At 36.1% G+C, this 12,401-nt stretch overlaps 1 protein-coding gene across 1 annotated transcript in view; it reads right to left on the bottom strand.

Moving 5' to 3' along the window:
- LOC123678337 (protein outspread) overlaps positions 1 to 12,401 on the bottom strand; it is a 202,995-nt gene that overhangs the window by 61,426 nt on the left and 129,168 nt on the right. The window lies entirely within an intron of this gene.

Genomic DNA, 12,401 nt, shown 5'->3' with positions numbered 1-12,401 from the left:
TGGAGGTTGTGTATTCCCGATCAATTAATATATTAATAATATGTATCATAAATTCTGTATTATGCTCTTTTGATTACAAAGTTTTATTATCATAAATAATAAACCTGATAACTCGGATAAACTTTGTAAAAGAACACTGTCCTCCAACGTGAAACGATACACCTATGCATAAAACTCATTTTTAGTAATGAAATAAACCTCGACAAACATTCCAAGGATTCCGACAGAACACTCATATTCCTATTCATTATATCCATAATTTCTCGAAGCATCATCAAGTCGTCATTTCGATCTTGGCCATAACGTATAATTTATTCCTCTTTTCTCATTTGAAGTGCACAACTCGAAAGAGGACTCGAACATATATCCGTAGTACCCGAGAAATAATCATGACGAGACATCAAGTAGGCTTATGATCATCATCAGGGATTTCCACAATAGTCGAGATGCAATTTATCAGCTGCATAAGGCCCATTCAGCGCCAATCCGTGCGTGTGTTTTGCGCCCATTAAATCTCCCACTACTGCGCTAATGCAGATAAATTGATAGTTTTATTCGTTCATACAAAGTATGGAACGACTTTTGGAGCAAGATTGTAGAGACACCTGATGTTACTTAGTTTCTAATCAACAAAAAGAGGTGGTAGTATAAGTGTGCATTTATGAAGCATCAAATAACAAGTATCACATAACAATTATAAGTTGAATGTGATTCCAATAACGGTTTATGCAGCCAAATCAAGATATAAATAATAAATAGAAGCTGTCCAACTATTACTTTGAACTTGTGTATGCAAGAAGTACCTTTAATTCTGGAGGTAACTGAGGATTTTCTCGCCTATCGACTAAACAACAACTTTACATTATTATATATTAAAGTATGTACCGAGGTATGTACAATATTAGTTGGAAGTTTCATTTTTCGTTTCGTATATTGATAATAAATTTCAATGGAGACAGATACTGTGAGAGCAAATCAATGCCTTGATAAGTGTTATTCAGACTCTGTTACATCGACAACAACTGTAAAAAAAGCGATATGCTGATTTTATACGTGGTCGAAGAACCATTGACGATGCTGAATGTTGTGGTCGAATGATTTCGGCATTTGTTTCAAAAAACATCAAAAACGTCCACGAAATGGTTTTGAGCAATATTAAATTGAAGTTGCGTGAGGTCGAGGAGAAGTTGAAGATATCAGAAGGCAGTGTATTCACTATTTTGCGTTCGCTTAAAATGGGAACTGCATTTGCTCACTGCTGATCAAAAGCTACAAAGCATCATCGATTCTGAAAGCTTCTTGGAGTTTTTGAAGCGGAAAAATAGGGTTTTTTGATTCATCACTACACTCTCGAATCAAATAGAGCTCAACATGAGTGGAAAGTAGTCCAAAGCCACCAAAATCACTAACATCAGCCGGCAAGGATATGGATAGTATATTTTTCATTGACTTGACAAAGTTGCACAGTGCCAGTGCATATAACATAACGTTATTGAAGTGATTGAGAAAGAAGTTAGGAAAAAATTTTCCAAATGCAAAAAAAAAAAATTCGTTCACCAAAGACAATGCTCCCAGTAACGAATCGATTTAAACTATGGTCAAATTGAACGATTTGCGCTTCCAACTGCTTATCCACCTAACTTATTCTCTTGATTTGGTCACTAGTGATTGCTGGCTTTTTAGAGACCAAAAAAGGATGCTCTAAGGAGAGCAATTTGGCTCTAATGAAGAAGTGATTGCCGAGATTTTGAGCCTATACCGGAAGCAAAAGCGAATTTTTAATCAAAATATGCCACATGCCTCCTCTGAATAAAAATCGACTTCTCTTGTCTGGATTGTTTTATGTCGTCTAATCTGCATGCTCATGTTGTTCAGTAGAACACATTTCGTTAATGAAAAACTAGAAGTATAATGTCTGTCGGCCTTTAGATGTTGTTCTTTAAGTTGGTACCCACTCAACGACTCGTCGATTGACGCTCAAATTCTCTATAAAGCAAGTAGCTAACAGAAAATTGTATTGTTAATTCCAGCTAGACAGCAGCTCTACGAGGTCAAGTGATGCTTCGCTCCCAGAATTCAATCTTAGCAATGAGTCGTTTAAGTGTGCGTGAGTTGAGGTTAGTTCAGCCTTTCAGCTCTTCTTCCACTGAACAATGCATTTTTCTCTTTGCTTATTAGTGCCGGCAATTTCTGAGAGGCTCGTTTGCCCTGTAGAGAATGCAAGCGTCAATTTTGCGTTGCCTAAGTGAGTGTCAATATTCAAGGTTACTTCAGCCTCCTCTTTCACGGATCAACAAAGCTTTTTTTTCATTGCTTATTCCTGGGTGATTCTCTAAGACATCGAAGGGTAAAATTGACGCATAGCCCCCAACCCTCCATTGGCCCTGTAGAGAATACAAGCGTCAACTGACGCACCTCTTCTCTTCGAGTCGCCTAATTGAGCGTCGCTTCATTTGATTCAACGTAAACTTCTTATACAGAAAAATCCAGTGTTTTGGGAAAATTTTTTTCGTGACGCGTCAGCGTGAGCGTCAATCTTTAAATTATGATTTGAATAACACGCACAACCTCCAAGCTTATGGTTCTATCCAGTTCTGGTTCGGCGTAACCCGGAAATACCAGGTAGCCACGGTAGCGTGATTGGTACCCAATTAAAAGAACTATTTTCTCCTTATAACATTTCATTACGCAGATAATTACGGCAGGCTATCGCCTGGTAACAAATTGTTCGGACATATCTTCGAATTTGAATAATGCCAAGTGGTTCTGTTTGAAATTGAACGCCTGGCCGATCAGTCGGAACGGCGTTGATATTATCGCATGATTTTCTTCATTGATCGATTTTCAAGGTATGCTATTTAGAGATTGGTTAGATAGGGGGGTTAATTTCCGCTACTTGTTAATTGCTTGGTTGCATTCTTATGGACACTATGGCAGTATAACTTGTTACTTGCGTGGCTAAGTGATTTATTGCAAACTAGTTCCGAAGTAGTATGGATTTTTGAAAGACTCATTCTATTTTTGAAACGTATAATCTTGTTAAGTATTTTAATTTCGGAAAAAATATACGTGTATACCAGCAGAGCTTTGGAAGGCATTTAATGTGATACAATTCGAAATTTTCACTTCATAACTCAAGGAATGTTGATTTGCTTCCCTACAAGTTATGTCTTATCGATGTCTTGCATCATGATGTTTTGAGGTTGACGCATATTTGGGTGATTCGCTACGAAGAGAAAATTTTCGAGTAGATGAGATTTTTCCAATTTTAAAGTGAATCTAATATGGAGATAAGGGATTCATCGAGCCAAGTAGCTTGACATTTTAACCAACTACTTGACTTGAAAATCGAGTTCGTGAAAAAATACATACTTGAGCTTGACTTGACTTGATTTTAGATATTTATTGCTTGGCTTGATATAAAGCTACTTGATATTACTTTGGCACGGCATATATTTCTGCAATATCGTGCACGCTTAGACTACATAAAGGGATTCCTCGAATGCCGAGAGACTGAAGCATTCGCCAGTGTGACTTTATAAGTAGTTTTCTCACATTTCTATGAAATCAATAGGTAGATTCTGGTTCTTTTATACAATAAGTTCAATAAATAAAATTGTTTTTTGCAAGGTTCCTTCTCATTTCATCATTTTTTTCATTGATGTGACACTACACAATAAAACTGCTGAAAATCAAGTAGCTTGATATGATTCAAATACTTGATAAATGAATACTTGGCTTGAGATTGAACAACTACTACTTGACTTGAGCTTGACTAGATTTCAAGTCAAGCTCAAGTAGAAAATCAAACCAAGCCGTGAATCACTAATAGTGCTGCAAAGAGAAAATACTCGACAGACCTCCGAGTGAGTTTGCCTATTGACGAATAAGCGAATATTTAAATTATGAATCATGTTAGTTTCCTTCGAATAATTTGATCATCTGTAATTACATACAATTTTTCAATGAATAATCACATACTAATGAAATGAGAATACAATATCAACAGCTGCCAGTCTTATGAATTATTAATTTCTGTTACTTTGCAAAAGTCATTGGAATAAAATTAAATCATTTGGGTGGTGCTCTAAGAAAAAATGAAACGGAAAGTAGCCTCTGATGTTGATAATTGGCTCGAATTGTCACAACCGGATTAATTCTTCGGAATATATAACAAACGAAAAAACAAAGAATTGACTATTAAGCACAATAACGACGTTTCGGTTGATGTCTATGAGCAATTAATTGCTTTGAAAACCTGTTTGAAATCCGAAATTAAGAAAATTCGTTCCATTAAGGAACTCGCAGATATACTGCTAATTAAATTCAATGGCCTTGTCGGTTTTCCGGAGGTAATAACAGCATGCTTTCTATTTTTGATGCTTCCGGTTACAATCTCAGCAGCTGTACCTTACTTCAGACTCAAACTAATTTAAATTTATTTTAAGACTTTTGAGGGAAAATTACTTTTTTGAAGGTTCAACTTCGAGATAAAACCTATCTACATATTTAATAGTGAATTAAGCAAAGAAAAACCAAATATTAATTTACCCTGCAGAAGTTGTCCCACCAGAAAGTCGTTTTTTCTACATATAGGTGGCACAATGAATTTTTTAAATATGAATATTATCATCTTGAATTAGATTGATTCCATTTAATATGCCGCATACGATTTTGGAATTCAGAAAACCACGAATTTCTTGCAAAATAATAATTTTCAACTTTTTTCGAATGGAAAACTTTTTTGGGCCAATTGTAATTTTATGATCTACAGTCATAATATCTGTTCAACTGACGTTAACCTTTATTCTGCAATTTGGCATTGGTTATTTCATAACCTTTTGAAAATTGTTAAACCTGTAGTTTACTGTTAGATAATACTGGGTTAACCATGTAGTGGTCCTGATTTCACTGCCCTGTTTCAATGACATATGCAAAACAGAACTGTTATCCGAAGCGTCATATTGCTGCTGTAGGTGAAAGTGTTGAAGAAGATCCATTCCTTGGTGCGCAGAACATTTGGGTCTCTCTTACGGCACGTTAAGGCGTTATTTGTATCTCGACGTGCATCTTCATCCTTATAAGCTTCAGTTGACACAAGAACTAAAGCCAGCTGACCATAGAATGCGACGAACAAATGGCGATTGTATGCCTGAATTACAAATATTTGGATGTCTAATTGTCGCACTGAATTTCGACACTGACGAATCACATTTTCCACGAGGTTGTGCGTTATGTAAACAAGCAAAATTGTCGCATATGAGGCAGTGACTATCCTTATCTAACTGCTAAGGATATTCACTGCCTCATATGCTATCAATTCTCAGGGCTATAGTCAAATGATTACCGGTTTTTTGGTCTTAAATGAAAGATATTGAATTGGAAGAGATGTGGTTCCAACAAGATGATGCAATACGATCTGTTTTGGCTTTAATGCAAAAAAAAATTCCAGGACGCGTGATTTTCCATTTCGGTTATGTGAATTGGCCAACAAGTTCTTGTAATTTATCGCTTTTTGCTATTTTTCAGTTTTTTTTTTGTTGGATTATGCAATGGATAGTGTTTTGACGATATTCTTCAGAGTATTGACGATTTGAAAACCAACATCCATCAAGGTAGTGGTGAGGTATTGCCCAAATTGTGCCTGCGAGTCATCGAAGGATTAAGTCCTGAGAAAAATCACGCAAGACATTTAAATGATTGCACACATTACCACAACATCCAAACAATAAATTGGAATAAAAATTTGATCGATATTATAAATGAAAGTGTGTTTTATTTACGTTTACTTTGGGTACAACAAAATGAATAACCCTTTATTACCTATCCAGGTTCATGGAATTGTTAGATTTGAAGAAATCGTTAAGACTTATTTGATACGATTCAGGGATGAAGCAAGATTTTGTTGTCAAATAGGGCAAGACGTCGTTGTTTACTTCTTGATGGTCAGGATGAAACAATCTTCGGATATCGTTGCTGTATAACGGAAGATTTGTGCATCATATTGAATGAATTCACTCAATTAGTAATCATATCAATCAAGGAATAATTGTTTTAATTTGTGCAATAGTTAACATTATATGATCTTTTGTTGAATTTTTTGTTAAATGAATATTATTAATGTTTGCCATGGATCTGACCCTACGCCACTGTAAATGTAAATCGAACAAAAGCGTCACCTAAAAATCGATCGGCATGGTCACACCTCCCATTGAGGAGATTTATTTCCATTTCCGTACCTAACCTGCAGCTGAACTCGGTGTCGGCAAACCACGTTGAGCCGTCGAGCACGCTCCACAAACCGCGGAGGAAGTAAGCCGATATTTCGGTCTACGAAACTGGTAATGTTACTCCTAGGAAGTGGGTTAGAAGGAAATACCGTAATAGTTGACGGGCCTCTTTGCGGGCCGCGCCTGAAGTCAGACTCGGGCACACGCTGCGGTGTCGGATTCGCTGCCTCGAACGCATCGGGACTCGCGGAAAAGGACGGACCTAGAATCGCCGCGGATTGACCTGAGGGTCGCCAAATTTTCGGGATCGGGAGTCGATAAAAACTGATAGAAATTCGTCAGTTCTGGCGTTTTTGTTTGTTTCTTTTATTAGAAGGGAGTAGAGCAAGGAGCCAGAGATACTGGATTCTTATGAAGTGTATTCAGTATACAGGGTGCTTCGAAAGTCGATAGAAAACCACCACAATTCAGCAGTGCTAACGTTTTTGTTCGTTTCTTTTATTAGAAAGAGGTAGAACAAGAAGTCAGCGATGCTAGATCCTCATGAAATTTGTCGTATACTTAGTATACAGGATGGTTCAAATTCGATGTTTTCTGATGGGATCTCCGGGACTACACTAGTTAAAAAGAGAAGGATGACTTGTTTTCGTGCTTTTTCTTGAGAAACGAAAGAAAATAAAATCCTGATATCAATAATTCCTTCGATTCAAGAGATATTAGGCCATTTTAAAAGTCCCCGATCTGATGCACAGATGGCGGTGCTAGTATTAAATCCATATGGTTTTTAGTTAGTACCAACCCTCAAATAACGTATCAAAATTTGATAGCAGTTTGACCATTAGTTTGTGAGATATTGCGTTGTGAGTGTAGCTACTTTTGTTATTTGAAAAAAGATGGAAAAAAAGAATTTCGTTTGGTGATGAAATATTGCTTTCTGAAGGGAAAAACACAGTTGAAGCAAAATTTTGGCTTGATGAAAAGTTTCCCGGGTTCTGCACCAGGAAAATCAACCATAATTGATTGGTATGCTAAGTTTAAACATGGTGAAATGAGCACCGAAGACGGTGAACGCAGTGGACGCCCAAAAGAGGCTGTCACCGACGAAAAAATAAAAAAAGTTCACAAAATAATTCTGAATGACCGTAAAGTGAAGTTGATCGAGACAGCAGACATTGTGAAGATATCATCTGAACGTGTATATCATATCATTCACGAATATTTGTACATAAGCTCACAATCGATCAAAAGCAAAAACGTGATTCTGAGCAGTGTTTGATGCTGTTTAAGTGAAATAAACCTGAATTTCTGCGTCGATATGTGAAAATGGTTGAAACATGGCTCCATCATTTCACTCTGGAGTCCAATCGACAGTCAGCTGAGTGGATTGCACATGATGAACCGAATCCAAAGCGAGGAAAAACTCAAAAGTCAGCTGGCAATGTTATGGCATCAGTATTCTGCGATGCGCAAGTTATAATATTCATTGATTACCTCCAAAAGGGCAAGACCATCAACAGCGATTATTATATAGCGTTATTGAAGGATGAAAAAGAAGGTGCTGTTTCATAAAGACAATGCGCCCTGCCATTAATCAATGAAAAAATGGCAAAATTGCATGAATTGGGCTTCAAATTGCTTTTGCATCCACCGTATGGTTATAAGTTAATATATTTATTATTTATTAATAAATTAGCATATACCTACTTGAATCTTGTGAATCGGTCCTGTATATTTAACTCAAAAATATGTTAACGATATGTAAAAAAAACCCTCATTTCAGTTGAATATTCAATTAAAGCATGTCCAGTCTAAATGAGCGTAAACCTCAAGCAAGGAAACATCGGGGCCAATCAGAAAGGCCAACTTTTAATCACCATTTAAAAAATCATCAAAACAAATACGGATAATTATCTTTTTTTTTGTCACTCCGTAAAAACAATTATACAGCGTCCCAAATCGACTGGGCGTGAGCCAGATCGCGCTAAAAATTTACGATCGCCATCGTAACGCCGATGCAGGTACACCCGGTCATGAATCTTGCCTGTAACGACGGCCGCGCCGCAACCAATCAAATTTAATATAATTCAATTACCGCCCGATTGTTTTGATTAACCAGCGGGATAATTTATAGTTAGAGCGAAAGTAATATTTTTGTAACATTTAATGTATAAATAATGGCACCGGCCTCGTGACCTTCATATCGAAATTCGCCCGTCCGTCTCTGAATTGATGGCGGCTCGTTAAGCCGGTGCACGACTCGGAAAAAAGGCACGGGCGAATTTTGAAACGGCTCCACGCCTCCTGGGCACGACGCCCGCGGCGGCGGGAGCGGGGATATCTGCCGAAAGTGAAGTTTTGGGAGGTATTTTGGGTGAAAGCCGGTAAATGGTCTTAATATAGACTGTCACGTCTACGTGCGTATGGGAAATTTCACTTTATTGTGCGAGATCGCGACTAGAAAGAGGGCAGATGCGGCTCGAAGGACCAACGACGCGAATGTTCATGCGAAATTTGGTGAGAATCGCATTGAAAAAATTTTTTTTTAATTTAGTTAGGTACCTCGTTAATCCAGTTCCTCTTTCATAAAAATTAAGCTTCAAAAGATGCGCGTCAAAATTCCGGAACATAAAGTTAATTCTGGATCGGTAGCGCAATCTTTTCACCGTTGCACCAGTCTTATTTTTTAATAGGTAAGGTCTAAGTACATCACCAGGCCAAAAACTGCATCAAACATCAAACTTTGAGAATGAAGACGCTTTTCAACTATATAATTCTTTGATATCCCGAGATTCATTAACGTTCGGGATCCATCAAACCAAGTTGCTTGACATTTCAACCAACTACTTGACATTAAAATCAAGCTCGTGAAAAATTACATACTTGAGCTTGACTTGACTCGATTTTAGATATTTATTGCTTGATTTGATATCAAGCTACTTGATATTACTTGAGCTTGAAATGCACGAATCGCACGGTATATATTTCTGCAATTTCGTTCGCGCTTAGAATAAATAAGTGTATTCCTCGAGCGCCGAGAGACATGAAGCATTCGCCAGTGTGACTTCATTAGTAGTTTTCTCACATTTCTATGAAATCTATTGGTAGATTTTGGTACTTTCAGAAATATCTTTCCAAACTTGATCAAAATGATTAAGGATTTTTTATAAACGCCAGAATATTCAGCTTCTGTTGAAAGACAATTTTCCTGAGCTGCTCTTACAGTTACAAAAACCCGCAATATGTTAGGCGAGAAATCTATAAGATGCCTCATGTGTCTTAGATCTTGGATGAAAAATGACGCATCAAACAAAGCCTGGAGGTTTCTCAATATTAAGAAATTTTATTTTTCATTATTTTTTATTTTGTTATTATTTATAGTGGTTTAATTTATATTTCGAAAAGTTGATATTTTCGGTTTTTTTATACAATAAGTTTAATGAATGAAAGTGTTTTCTGCAAAGTTCCTTCTCATTTCATCATTATTTTATTGATGTGACACTTCACAATAAAACTGCTTAAAATCAAGTAGCTCGATATGATTCAAGTACTTGATAAATAAAAATTTCACTTGACTTGAGATTGAAAAACTACTTTTTGACTTGAAAATCAAGCTAAGCCGTGAGTGAATCCCTAATTAATGTAGTCTTTGAGGTGAAAATGGGCCTCATCACTGAATAAAATTCAATGCGTTGTTGATGTATTTTCCTTTTTTGTGATGGCATAGTTGTTAATTGTCGAAAAATGACAAAATATGGTAAGTTAGTGGAAAGTCTTATTGGAAAACCCTTTATATAACTCAAAATGCAGCTGTTGTCCAGATGAAAATTAAGAATATACAATCCAATTTTCTTCAACTGCTTTAGCTTTGGAGATCCCATCATTAATCACCGAATTTGCACCACCATGTAGATACATATTTTTTATTTCATTGTTTTTAGTAGCATTATATCTTGAAACATTCAAAAGGTGAAATATGCAGTGATCTTGGTATCTACATCAGCAAAGTGATTTTAGTTCAATTCAATCTTTAGTAATTCCTTATGTTGTTTTATGTCTATTTAGAATTCAATGCCAATCAATGGCCAGTGGTAAAACTTTGAGAAAAAATCCAACGAATAAAGAGATTGATGAATCATCTGTTTTCCCACATCTCTATTCCCATTACCATCCGCCTTCGATGCCATCAACGAAGAGGCAGATAAGCGATTCAAATGTATGAATAAAATCAGCACCCCACACTGCAGGCCAATTTCGAAGAAGAAGAAAAATCCTCATAGAAAATTACGCTCCTACGAACCTGAAAATGCATAGGACAACGCTCGTAGAACGGCACTGAATTGCAATACAATGGGAAGTAGGTTGGACTGTTGTTATTATCGATGTAAATTGGGTTAGGGGAGCCAATTTGTTACAAGTTGTGGCAAACATGGGTATTGAAGAGATACGAGAATTTTTCAAAGTGACAAGGCAACATGTATCGGTCTGATGTTCAGAGCAATAAACATAGATAGAGGGAGCATATGTCATTTTCAGTAAGCAAATTTTGTCCCCAACATGAACTATCAAATTTGACATGATGCGCGCGAAAATGAAAACATATCAGTGATACGATATTTCACTCAATTCGCGAGTTTCTCCTCAAAGAACGCACTTGTAATATCCCATAGTGAATCAATGTTTCAAATTAACTCAAAATATATTGAAATGAATACCTAAATATATCAGAAATTCAGAAAATAAACTTCAAGCGCGCCAAACGACGTGAAATAACCGATGACACTAGGAGAGCAAAAGTTGTCGAACCTTGGATTTCAGCAGGTATATACAAAAAATAATATATATTCTGCATTATGTTAGATCACAGAACGAGGTGGAATTATAATTGGTCCAGAAAGGTTGTTCCACCTTCGAAGAAAGATGAAAATTATAAATTTTATAAAGAATCTTGGGATTTAGATATTCAAAAGTAACATGCTTCAGAATTCAATATAAATTGAGATTTGAAACTGTAGTGGGAGGATTATAGCAGTATTATAAAGTGATTATAAATACTGCATTGCTTCATTTACCTATAATCCATGTCCTAACTCCAATACTTAATGTCTGAACCTATAATTAGCAAAATATAAATTGACAAATAGAGTACTTCATTAACGTACAGCAGGGAACCTTAATTACCTTCATAAACTTCCACACATTTTGATGAAGGTCCTTGATGTCCTTCAGTCAGTCGTTATATACTCAGTGACATTAGAAATGCTACACTTGGAAGGAGTCATTTCTCCATTTTTTCAATAACTTACAATGTTATCACTGAAAGAATGAAGCGATAACGAATGAAATAACTGTTATCAACATTTCTCCTCTATACAAACTACAATATTAATTTGCCTTTTTCTGTGTGTGACATTTCTAAAGTCGCTGAGTATATTCCGATCTCTACAGAGTTCAGGACATCGTTAGTTTTAACGAATTGTTTTATATTCTGAACGATAAAATTTTATGGCGAATCACGATAGATTTTCTTGTCTTTCTAATGATATGGTGAAATCACCGGTTCTTTATCTAATCAAAGAGTCATCAAGAAATCTTGATTGCTACTCATTAATTAGCTTATAGTTCCGAAAGAAATTATTTATGGACTTACCCAGATGAAAGCGAAAGTCGACAGTTGGAATTTCACGAAGAAATCGTATTTTTAAAATATTTATAGATCAATAAGTTATTTTGGGAGTATTTTATTCAATATTAAATTAAATTTACCTAAGTGGAGTAAAAGTCCGCGAAGACGACCAGATGCAATTTTTAACGTTGAAGTACTCAATTGGTTGCGTCTTTTTATCATCTGTCACTGTTCGTTTACTAACTATTACATGCTAACACAAAGTCTGACATGATTTTCCCGAATAAGAGGTTCTATTTAGATTATCCCGCTTTCTGGGGATCATCTATCATATTTTGACATTTGACAAGTAAAACACTGATTGGGTGCTCGAAAGTCATCAAAATGAACCGGATTTTCTTGAGTAATATTATAAGGGTATCTATTTTTTCCGAAAAACATCGAAAAAACACGTTGCTAAGTAGTATTTTAACAAAAAGCACGAGTGCTGGTGGTAACAATTGTGCATTGTGCACCTACACGAATGCTTTTTGTTAAAAAAATATTTT

Source organism: Harmonia axyridis, chromosome 4 (assembly GCF_914767665.1).
Source record: "Harmonia axyridis chromosome 4, icHarAxyr1.1, whole genome shotgun sequence".
NCBI classification, from domain to species: domain Eukaryota; kingdom Metazoa; phylum Arthropoda; class Insecta; order Coleoptera; family Coccinellidae; genus Harmonia; species Harmonia axyridis.
The sequence above is the reverse complement of the archived record's forward strand: the minus strand, read 5'-3'. Positions and strand labels throughout refer to the sequence as shown.